This window comes from Bombus vosnesenskii, unplaced genomic scaffold, assembly GCF_011952255.1.
Source record: "Bombus vosnesenskii isolate JDL3184/JDL3185 unplaced genomic scaffold, Bvos_JDL3184-5_v1.1 scf7180000013295, whole genome shotgun sequence".
NCBI classification, from domain to species: Eukaryota; Metazoa; Arthropoda; class Insecta; order Hymenoptera; family Apidae; genus Bombus; species Bombus vosnesenskii.
The window spans coordinates 7562799-7575704 of record NW_022882946.1 but is presented as its reverse complement, the minus strand read 5'-3'; the positions used below and the strand labels follow the sequence as shown (position 1 = coordinate 7575704).

General features: G+C 40.6%; 1 protein-coding gene across 8 annotated transcripts in view; it reads left to right on the top strand.

The window, feature by feature from the left end:
- LOC117233208 (discoidin domain-containing receptor 2-like) overlaps positions 1 to 12906 on the top strand; it is a 221480-nt gene that overhangs the window by 128147 nt on the left and 80427 nt on the right. The window lies entirely within an intron of this gene.

The following is a 12906-nucleotide window of genomic DNA, read 5'->3' as shown; positions in this document are numbered from 1 at the left end:
GTTCGCTATACTATACCACGCTGTCACTGTACCTTCGGTATTTGCATGCTTAAAGGGGTATCGATAAGGGTTTGTTGTCAGAAATTCTCGATTGTCATCCGGAAATTTATTATTATGGACGAAAGATATACTTTACCATTTAAAAGCATCCAAACGTTCGTTTATTTTCGGCAAGAGGTATCTTGATTAAAAAATGACGAATAAATCGAACACCAATCATTTTATTCTTCAGAATATTACATAGAATATTATTATGAGGCGATTCATTTTTAAACGCTAATATACAATAATAAAACTTTTAAGCGATAAAACGTTTGTAATTGCCAAGCTTCGTGGAAGCATTTTGTTGCTTGACAAACTTTTGAATACAGCGATGGTATCTCAATAGTAAACGTGTGCACCAGTGTATGTACTAAAATATATTGCTGCTATACTTTCTAATAAGTAACATAAATCTATAGTCTACTGATTCCATAGAAGAGTAACGAGGGCTTCTTCTAATTATCGATTCATAGACATTTACTTCAATTTGCTACAAGTCGACCAACTTATCCTAACTATTAATTCGTACGTTGAATTGGTCGAATTGGCCAAATCCGGACAAATTGATCAAAGTCTATGGATGCTTACGCAACGACACTTCGTGACATCTCTTTTGTCTATTAAAGTTAGGGTTATCGAAATATTATCGATCGTGTCGAAAGTAACGTTAGACATTACAGGTATCAAAAGGTTTCGGCTTGATGCTCCAAGGATGATCTCGTAACTTTATCGTTTGCCAGGTTATTGAATACTTCCGATGTGCTGTATAACGCGAGCATTTAATTACGATATTAAGTCCATTGAATATCCAGTGTGCTTTTCAATTATTAAATTCGTTCTAAGGCAACGTTTCATCATGCACGCGTATCTCGTTCGAAACCATAACTCGTACAAAAGCCGTCACAATCTTTGTCCCAACGAATTTAGATACACAAAGGTGTTTCACGGATGGGGAACGTTTTATTTCAGACAACGAAAGCCGCTCGCCGAAAAACACAATTTACCTTTTATTTTCTACGCGGAATGTCCGCCATTGTCGTCGCTGAGATTTCCTTTTTTGCCGAAATTTTTTTTTGTTCCCATTCCTCCATTTTTTTAACATATCGATGTTTCACGTGCCCTTTACAGTCGCGAAATATTCTGGGGAAAACGAAATCCTCGACAACGAACGCCGGTGGAGGCTTTATAACCGATATCGGGCTGAATCGCGCCCGATTCAAAAGTATAAGTTTCCAACGACGAGTTTCAGCGGTGTATCAAGCCGAAACAAAATTAAAAAAAAAAAAAAAAAAAAGAAAAGGAGAGAAAGAAACAAGGGAACGTGCTTAACAAGGCCCGCCAGACAGATATTCACGGAGGATAGTCGTTGGACACAGTCGACTATGTATTTCGTCGACTGTCCACCGTTGAAATATGCTCAGCCACGCAGTTTCAATCGTTCCATAGCGATTTCGCGTAGCTTCTGCCGAAAAGTTTCCGCGTTTCCGCGGATATGCTGACTCCCTTTGTTTTCCACCCTCCTTCCATCCTCTGTTCGAAACTGGAACACTCGAAGCATCGATTAAACTACGATTATTCAACGACGTACCAGGTGTGAAAAGTTTTTTGATAATTTATTTAAATCGGTCGCGATAAATTACCGCAGCCGCGGTTACCCTTCTTGTCTCTCATTGTTTCTGTTCGTGTAGACGTTTTCATTATCGCACTAAACTGTCGTCGCGTGTACGCTTTATTCTCGTGATCAGAGGTAGTAGATTAAGGATTTGGAATATCAACTTATCGTAGAACGGTGTTCATTGCAGTACTTGTGTTGGAGTTAGATTTCCGTAAAGGTTTTTGTAGTTGTAAAATATAATTTTCATGCTAGATAGAAACAGTAAAACTCTGTTTATATATACCGCGTTTCAAAACTGCAACATCGTAATAAAATTTTTAATCGCTATACGAGTGCGAGGTACAAAAGATAAGAAGGCTTCTGATTCTTCGATACTTGAAACGCCAGATTTCTCTATTGTAATGTTCTTCTTAAATGCGTATACAGTGTAAAAATGATCTGCTGTTATTTTAAATGGTATAGAGACTGACTGATATGCTACAATCCAAATAACGTTACATCGTTACGTCAGAGTTTCACAAGGGTTAAGCGCGATACAGCAGACACGGGGAAATTGTAGTTACCCCGGACGTGATTTTGTTTCTTGACGGTGTTTGCTCAGTGCTGCGTGATGTTTCCTCTTCCACAGAAGATTAGTTGATCTTATGCTAACGGTTGTTTGCAGTGCAAAATTCAGGCTTGTCACTACCGCGATGAAACTTGACCGCATTCCATGTTTGCGCACATGAGTAAACTGAATTGTACGTATGAAAATGAAGTTAAACATGTATGTACGCTTGTTCCGCACATTTTATACCCATTATCATATAGTTAGTCTCTAATCCCTCAGCTCTAATCTGTAAGCACTTGCAATTGAAAAAAACTCTTAACAAATAAATAATATGAGCCTTTCAGAAACTGCAACGACTGCCACATTAATAACGAAGTTCTCAAAAAATGAAATTATCAACTTGCATAAGTTTGTTTATTGCAAAATATTATAAATAAGCGTAAATTTCACGGAAATTCTTAAAAGATTGTAAATTCAACACACCTTTTTTTACTCTTTAATTTATGGGGCTGGTCAATATTGCTTCTCAATGGTTTACATATCAAGTAAAATGGTAACATTAAATTAACTTGCACGAAACGTTATTTTCAATAGTTTGAGGAAATATCTGTCTATGAAGATAAAAAAAAAAAAAAAAGAAAAATACGAACGCTTGCAATTATGGATTAAAACGAATAAAACCTGATTTCAATTTCACATTCCAGACGTTCGCAATTTATCTATCGGTCGAACGGAGAATAAATTGCAAATTAAATTCCAGGTCTCTCGATGCCCTAATTCCCCGCTTACGTTCAATTTACCACTATGTATGTTGTATCTTGGGGTTCCATCCGTGCGTCCGATAAATTTGCCATCAAACGAACGCGACGTTCACGACAAGACCCCAGTCCATCGAAACACGCGACGTCACATCTAGCCGTGCACGAAAGTTCATACGTGGCCCGCATCGAGAACCGATGGAGTCGACAGCTCGAACTCGTGGCATCGAAGTAACGAAAATGGGATCGCCCCATTTGCAGATTGAGTTTGACTTGTGGAGGCTCTCCTGGGGGGATCGAGCCGGATGCGTCCCGGCTCCTTCCATCTGTAACTGACGCCAAGGATACGCGAGAAGGACGAAGATAGGGTGATATGGTATTATAAATGTATAAGTCGTCGCTTTTTCATCCGGTTTATCGTGCTTAACGGCGGACTTTGAAAAAGGATCCACGAACGACCCCGCGTGGCTGGTGCTGCCCTCACAGGCCGATGTCGTGCGGAAGCTTAAAGAGCTGGGGGTCGTGACGGTAGAAAAATCGCTCCATTTCCGCCTAATAGATTCGGCAGCAAGGTCTAATTCTGGAACGAGCCCTTATGTAGGATAAGTCCGGTGTAAATTGAAGCGACCCCTTGAAAAAGTTCCTTGAGTAATCTGTACGACGATTGCGGTCTTTGATCCTGCTGGGACTATATCCCAGTCCTCTTGAATAAAGTAGATGTTGATAACTAAGTTGCTAAAGAAAATAAGAATTCGAGTGAAAGATAAATGAAATCGTTATGTTAACTATTAATTAAATTGTAACGACATTGAATATTTGAGGTTCATCATGGACCTATTCGTGTTTAGCGAAGAAGCGAACGATATCATCCTGAGAACTTTATTTCGAAGCTTTTCTTATTTGCCCTTCTCGATAGGTTAAAACGGTTTCATAACTCTGGCCGGATGTCATGGATGGCCGTGATTGACGCCTTGCGAATTTTCAAGACGATTTACTAAAAGAGCACGGACCAAAAGAGACGGAAACTAGAAAGAGAAAGAGAGGAAGAAGGATGGAGTATGAGAAGGAACGGTTCTATTTATTGACAAGTGCTCCGTATCGAGATCCAGGGATCGCTTCGAAATGGAAGCAGAATCAATCCGTGACGTTCCATCGAGCATCGCTGTCATTCAGTATAAGCTTTAATATCGACGGTTCTGGTATGACTGCAGCTTTTTCCTCCCTCGTTCTTCCAGCTCAGACCACGCTGCTTTCCCATCTCCATCTCTCTACTCGTACGCGTACGTACCTCTATGTACTCATTCATGCATACACACATGTACACACGTACGTATGCAAGATTGTATGACGCGCGCACGCGACCGTGTACGGGAATAGAAAAAAAAAGAGGCTCGATCGAGCTCGCGTAAAATCGCACCGGGGCAGCCGGAATTTTCACGGATCATTTGGCTGATGGCATATTCGGCGGCAGCATTCCCGGCATATTCGATAACCGTTCCCGCAAGCTTCGCAAGCCCGGGAGCAGCAACCAACGAGGGACAGGTGTGCGCGCGAGCGTGAAAGAACGCGCTGCCTCCCTGCTATATATTCGCTTGTTCTCCCGCTTCCCATTGGCACGCCATAACCCGCCGCTTCCCTATAAATCCGTGTCGCCGTTCTCCCATCCCCGCGTGCCCCCCTTTTACGATAGTCCATCGAAAATATTCGATCGACCGAGCAAACTGCGGAGAGACTCGTTGACCTGCGAAACAAGTCGCGCGAGCAAGATTGGAAAAGTTAGGAGGACACGTCTTTGACTCCGGCTGGTAATAGGGATTTCTTTCAGAAGGGACCTTCGGCTAAGTTCCTCGCGAAAGAAGCGTGTCAGCAGGTTTTGGACTGGATAAAGCTCTCACGCTCTAAAACTGCAACTGAATTATTTGTCCACTCGGCGAAGACGAAGGGAAGCAACACGTGGTACTCTTCCTCGGTTGTTTCGCCACGTGTCGTTGCGTATGCAATAAATCAGCCAGCGAGCTGAGCAAGTGCTGTTACTAGATACTACAAGAGTTGATTGTGGTTCTAGGTGTTTCTGGTTGTTTGAGACGTCCAGTTAACTGTGTAGTCGGGGAGAATTGTTTAGTTCGAAGGATATTAGATTGTTGGCGTTTGTTTATGGAATTCTTGGAAGTATTGTTAGAAACAGGCATTGTTGCTGTGTGAACAAGTATTATATACTATGCTATACTAAATACAAATATTATAGGAAATCACGCAATACGAATGTCAAGATTTGTTGAAAGAGCTTGACGAATATAATAAAAATAAGATTGAGTAGCGACAGATATGAATAAGGGAAATCTTTGATTTAATATGTTTCGTGTAATTGATGAGTTTTCTCAGTATAATATTAAATATATAGCTCTTTTTATAGTTTAACATTGGAAACGGGATAATTCTTAAATGCGTTAAGAATCGTTCTTCTTACAGAGTGTATATCTGACGAAACGAACTGCTAGAAATTTTAATCAGTCAGTTAATGAAAATGTACTGTGATAGTCGGAAATAACATTTGTATTTGCAACATCTGCGCAGCATTTTATCCAAAGATTTATATCAGTGTACCTTGTTTAATTTAGCTTATATAATTACCAGAGTTAAAATCACAGAAACATAATTACTTCCAAAGGCACTACAGCTCTTACCTTTTGATACGTTTCAGAACCACTGCCCGTATAACTTGCCGTTAAAAAATGTTCCCTCGAGACAGAATTAATTACAAGAAGTTGAATTTCCAACAAATCAGTGAAAAATTACCCTTCGATATTTGTTCGAACGGTGAAATACAAGCGGCCAGTTACCATTCACCGAATGTTAAGCTGAAAATCCGAGCGAAGAGGGGCAATATTTATAATTCCCGTCGAGGAAACGACCATTAAGAGATTAAATTACCTCACTGCCTCGAAAATTTCTACAATATCGAATCACTCGTTTCCAATCTCCTCCATCTGTGATCCATTCAATCTTCTTCCTTCATCCTTATTCTCCTCCTTTTTTCCATTTCTATCAGCGGTCCCTTATTTTCTGGTACTGGTTTCGTACACTTTTTAAATACATCTCTTAACACATACATACACATATAAAACGTTTCTGAATTTCATTAGCAATGTCCTGATTATATTGGTAGAACTTGAAAACAATCTGAAAATCTATATAGAAGTTGCGAGAGATTTACTGTAAACATATTTAATAGAAAATAAGTACACATAGCGAGTGTTAAAGATGGACCCACTTAATATCGAGACTTATCAATATAATGTTTAAATACTTTTGTATTTTTACTAAATATCCTGTACATTTTGCCATTTACGGATCTACCAATCGAACTTTACCAATATAATTATGGTAAAACATATCTCAGTCTCAGCCTCATTACGATTGTAATAATATTTCAAAATGTTCTGTATAACGCATAATGTATCGATGAAAGCTTTCTCCAAGCGCCCAAATATTTTTATGAACCACTGTATGATCCAGCGTATATTCCGGGCATCGGGCTCGAGCTTGTTAGCCGAAAATGCATACTTTTCAGCGTCACACGAGTGGCTGTTCGTCTTCCGGAGTGCACCGCGCACTGTAATAGTCGCTCATTTCGCGTCTAATTAGAGAGAACGTTAGTTCTCGTCGAAACATTACCGCTATACCGTGCAATGTTCCTAGTTTCACTCGAGTACGAGTGTCTAAGGGGTTTCCATGAATCTGGGAGTGGACCGGGTCGCGTTGACTGCTGCTATCACCGAGATTGCCGTATTATAGAAAAATTTAATTAAATTCGACGTTCGTCGAACGCGCCAGCAGAATCACAGACGAAAGCTAGATGCCGTCATCGCAGCGAACGATGGAAGCTCACGTACGCGGGCAGATAATAAAAGGAATCGAGCGGCCTGCGAACGTGGCTCGAATATCGTTCGCCGTTCAGGGACTAAGTCGTCGAAAGTGACCGCGCCGTAAATTCTTTTCGCTTACACATCGGTGATCGTATTGATTTACGAACGACACCAGCGCTCGACAAGGCAACTTTATAATTCGATTACTATATATATACGGTTTGCACATTCGGTCGTTCATTATTCGGGATGTATCGTCGCGAATTGACAGTACGAGGGTTTAATCCCTCTGTCGACTGGAAAAATTCATCAGGGACGTAGCTCGAGTATAGAATACTGAATAATAGAAGTTAATTTTTCACGGAAGTCTGTACCGTGTACTTCGTATGGGAATAGAACCTTATCTCCTTGAAATCAACACGATTACTTAATCAAATATTGCTGTTTCTTGAAAACTAGCACGAATGTCTGCAGTTTCTAAAGATAAATTACATACCTTAGCCGTTACCATGCCAACTACTTTACGAAGTGAAAAGAAGAAGATGGAAAGAGAAAAAGGACGAAGCTACCTCGGGTGTTAGTTTTACAGACACGATCGTGATGGCTCATTTTCGAATAACAAACGTAGCCAGGACTCAAGGTTGGCGAGACGAGGATGGTGTTCGGTGTGGCGTGTGGCGGTAACGATCGCAGGTCATTAGCAATGCTAATGCACCTTTCGACTGATGAGGCAGCGTAATGCCTCTCTGGTCGGCCGAGCTTCCACTCGGGCGCATTTCTCAGCGAGGCTACTTTGGAGTGGCCGAGCTATAAGGCTGCTTGGCTTGCTCGGTCGGTTGGTCTTCCTGGCTGCTACCGTAAATTTCCCCGGGACTATTGGCTTCCTATTAGGATCGAACTCCGTAACTATCTTCCAAGAAATTAGAATACTCCAATAGCGGGATTCCATGTAAAACAGCAAAGGGTTAGGCTTCTAATTACGAAGCTGAATTATCTTGTTTCGATTCGATGCATTTTGAGGATGACAGCACGGCACATTTGTTTGAGAGATTTTCATCAATTGATCTAGTTCCTGCTTGAGTCTACCTTTGACATTTTGGAAACTTTTTGTTGATAGAGTTTTGGCAGCGTATGTAGATACAGTCGTAGGATAGACGTCGACATCAGTTTTATATTATGTTAGTGATTGACGCTCAGAGTCTACGTCGATGCAAATATTTTCAAATCTCACTTGGTCTCGACATGTCCCATTTCTTCTTCTCGTCGTTCAATGTTATATAAAGAGTTCAATAAAAGTGTGACATAAGTGAATTTTTGTCCAGAAATATGATAAAATATACAAGAAACGAGACACATTGGTGACGTACACACGTGTTCATTCCTGACATTCATACATTCGTGACAGAATGAATTATACATAAAATGTATAATTCTTTTAGAAATCTTCAACTTTTCTAACTTAACTATTTGCAATCTTCAGTTTTTTTGGTAAACAATTTTTACATAATGTCACATTCACGCCAACGCATACAAGTGTCCGCAAATAAAATTGATGTTGAGGCAAAATCAGCAAGAGTTTGAAGGATTAGTTCGAATATTGAAATATAACTATGCGCAGTTTCGTCACTTTTATCAGTCCTCTGCGTCCCTCTTATTAACCAATTTAAAATACGACAACTTTTAACCAACAACAAAGATTCGTGTGTTCAGAGAAGATATACCTATTGTACTATGATCGATCTAACTCACATTCTTTTCTGTATTCGTTTTATTTATCATCTCTACGCACAGAATTTTAGTATTACTCAGAAAAATTTCATCTATCTTTGGAACCTAAGAGGGAAGGTTTCCAGTCCGATGAAGTTGTTACAGTCGCTGTTTATGGTCTCCTGTAGAATTTTATGATTAAAGGTACGAGAACCCTTACGTATCTTTAACTACCGCGTTTCGAACTTCTTTTACGCGTTTCCTGTTCCCGAAACGAGGCAAGTGCAGCGTTTTTCTGGTGGACGAATTTGTTCTGGTTTCAAGAACGAACATAAGAGAAGTCCTCGCGATTCCTCGAGCGTCGTTCTCTTTCATTTTGTTACGGCCGACACTGTAGTGCATCTGGCCACGTTGATGACGCTATTAACGAAAGAAACTGTTATCGCTATCATGCTACGTACTCGGCCATGATTCGATTACGTAAACGCGGCGGAACGCACGCTTCTTGGGAGGTGACCACAATCTTCATTGAAACGTCATGGTTAACGTTTTGCCTTTGCGAGAGTTGTAAACCACTCAGAAGGGAATTAAAGTAATTTCGGTTAGGAACGTCGTGTGATTTTAAGGGAAGAAAGAAAACTCATCAAGATGAAGTGTCGGATCTCTGCAAAAGTCCGAATGTTTTCAAAACCGTTTGCAGATACTGATTTATGATCTTAAATTTAGTGATTCGATATTTACGAGCACATAAAAAAGGTGTCTTAATGAAATTCAATTTTACAAGAGCTACTTGTGTAATGTACTCGTGAAATCAAAGATATTCAACAAGTGCGATATTTGATACTTGTAAAGTATTTATATTCGAAGGATCTTTTTTATTAGATTGTATACTTGATTTCATAGTATCGATATGAAAGTACTAGTAAATGTAGTAAATGTAGTAAAACTACACGAAATTTAATAGACTTCGATCTAATCGACTAGTGTATACCTAAATATTAGAAGAAATACAACGGCGTGGCAGTAATTTTTGTAGCCACTGTACATACGTACATTCCGTATTATTTATAGACTTCAAAATGCAAAACAATGTTAATTGTTTTGTCATAGCGTTACAACCAACAGATACCACAAGTTACTTCCTGACGAAAGTAAGACATTGTCTAATAACTTCAAGACATACTAAATTAAAGTATAAATTTACGAACTGTCTGCAAACTTACTCGCGAACTTTCAAAACATTGTATAATCCTTATTAACATTCTAAAATATCATTACGCGTCTCAACCACGCGATGCCGTGCCATCAAACTATATTTCAACGTCAGACATCCATGTAAAAAAATTATACGCATTGGGAACCAGGCTCGACCAACTTTCGAATATTGTCAAGAGAAAAAGGAATAGAAATTTGGTGGCGGGCATCGGTAGCCAGACGTTCTACCATCGTTGTCGAAATTTTCAGCGATCTCTGTGCGGCGGTTAATTTCCTTGCTGACGTAATTAGCCCGCAGGAACGACAGACAATTAGCGACCTCGAGGCGATCGTGGAATCAGTCGGTTGAAGGAGAGGTCGGGGATAACTTTATTCGAACGAAATCCTGGTTGAGGCTGCAGCGTTGCGGGGAATTTCAGCGGTGTGACTAGCTAGGTCTGCGGATAGGATAGACGAAAATGGGCTGAGAAGAGAGAGAGACACGAGGGTAGAAGGAAGGGGGAGAAGAGGGACGAAGCCAGGACATTGTTAACAGCATTGCTGCCTAATTAACCGCAAACGCTTTCAGTGGGTTTCGCCTGGTCTATTGTTTACATGCGGGCATGCCGCCTGTATGATAGTGCTCGACGACCGAACCAGCTGAAATATTTCCATGAAGATTCTCCAGCCGCTTTGTGCCGTACATGCATGGCGTCTATCTGGATCGGGACGTGGATCGTATAGGATACACCGGAAGTAACGTCCACTCGTGGGAAATTCCATGCTTTTCCAGTGAAATCGAGCCTGGACTCTCGATACACCCGCAGCACGATTTCGCTCGCGGCGGATCTTTTGTCGGTGAAAATCTTCTTTGCTTTGACGATCACGATGAAGTTTTCTCTTCCTTTCTGCGGATAAGAGGATCGCTGTTACTGGTTGTATAGGGAGATGATCGTAAATAGGGGAATAAATGGATGTATCAGAGGTTGTGGAGTTGTTAATGGTTATAAGATGGAGAGGCGATTATCTTTTTACTTGAAAATATGGTATCATAATATGAGATTCGATAAAAAGTAACGAAAGTTTGGCAGGTTTTAATCGAGATAAGTTATCTTGTCATCGATAAGATGAAGTAAGCACTTGATCCTCTTTCAGGTATTTGGTGTGTTTGAATAAGTGCTTGTAGTTAAGCTTGAAATGTACATACGTCTGATCCATGGTCGCGACAAAATCTTTAATATAAAACATACCGAAATGAAAAATAACATAAGTTGTAGAAATTCTGATCGTTCGACATTTATTACAAACTCCAGTATCGCTGAAATAATCCAAATCGTCTAACCTGTTTTAACACATTCCATTTGTTAAAGTACACCTCACTCGTACCAGAGATCTTAACGAAAATTTTAATATAACGCAGTGCAGAATACGTAAATTCAACAAATCCCAGTGCAATATTTAACCCAAATGTCATCGTCATCAAAATGATCCAAAATATCCAACCAGTCTTCTAACTCGACTGTCAAACTATCCCATTAATCGGAACGATAGATCGCAACGAAATAATAGATTAATTACCAGTAGCAGTTCCGGGTTGAGCTCGGATCGGAACAAAGTATCGCGGCCTGTCAGAGGCAGGATTTGCCCGCGGCGAGCCAGTGGGTCAGCTTTCATTAATTTTAATTGACGAGGGGAATCCGCGCAATATCGGGGGAAAAAGTTGGCCGGTCTCGCCAACCGGTAGAGGCGAGGGTTTCATTTCAAGACGATTACCGGGCTAACGAGCTTTGAAAATCAAGGAAATTGTATCGCGGCCTAGGAAGTGCAGCCGATGAAGTCCAACGGTCGAGCTGTTTAGCAGCGAGCCACCGCCTCGCGAGCGATAATGAGCCACTCGGATTGGGCCGCGGTTCGCTCGCCCAATATCCTTAATTCCGAAAGCTCGTTGCGCGGGGCAAGTAGAGCTTAAAATTAAACTCTGCCGGCTAACTTTCTTATCGCCCGATGAATCTCTGGCCCGTATATAATGCGATCTTGTTATCGGCCGCGGCAGTATTTTTAGCTGGGAGCACGCGTGGAAAGTCGGCCGTGGTGTCTGCTCAGCAAGTGGACTGAACGTGAAGTCACGTATCCCGTATGGATCGGGGCCACGTTCTTCCAGGCTCTCGCTGAATTAAAAACTCGTTTCGTGCTAGAAATTATGGGTCTCGTTTCACGGAATGTCCATGATTGTGTATGGCCAAGGAAACGTTTGGTTGGTTCTTAGGAGGAATATATTAGAACGTATCTCCGTTGGAAGATTATCGTGCGAGGGATTTGTTTGTTGGATAAGAAAATGCTTTACCTCGTAGATCGTTCAAGTTACGAGCATCCAGATTTCGATACGGACGAGATAAATTGTTTCGGCTCGTAAATCGTTGCTTCGAGTATGAAGATACCCGTGAATCGAGCCGAGAATTTTAGGCTTTCGTGTTACATAGTTTCTACGATGTAAGGCATCCGGGAGAAGTCGTATACGGTAGGAATTATATTCTGATGTTTCACCAATATTGTAGTTCGCTTCTCCAGATATTTTGTAGGATAGTTGAGTTGTAGATAGCTTTGTGACTTGTAAAGCGATAAACGTGGAAGAATGATAATTATATTGAAATATGTTTAAAAATTTCTTTCTCTAATCTATTTTTTTTTATTTGATGCAACCATTCCCAAACGACATTTAATCTTTTGAAATTCACATAACATTTTGATTATGTTCACATGACAATTTTAAACATTCGGTTCAAATACTCCTCTGTTACACCGTTAACTTTTCCAGGTCAAGTATTGATCATTCGCACTTCCATCGCTTGATAAAATCCTGTCACGTTTACAAAGTCAGTGCATCGTGCAATTCTTAAAGAAGCTATATGATATCTGAAGATATAATTTCAATGCGAAATTGTAACAATACGAATCAAGTATTCTCGAAGTACTTTTTAATAAATTGAGTCTGTTCATTCCGTCGAAGCTACGCAGATATAGGGGGTTGAAGCGTGGATAATAACGGCGTTCCACCGTCGACGAAATGGCCTGGAATCGAAACTGCTTTGTCGTTGTTCTCCGCGTCGATGTTGTATATAAATGGGTCAGAAACGTGTGCGATGATTAAACGTCGATTGCTTTCCCACCTTGTAC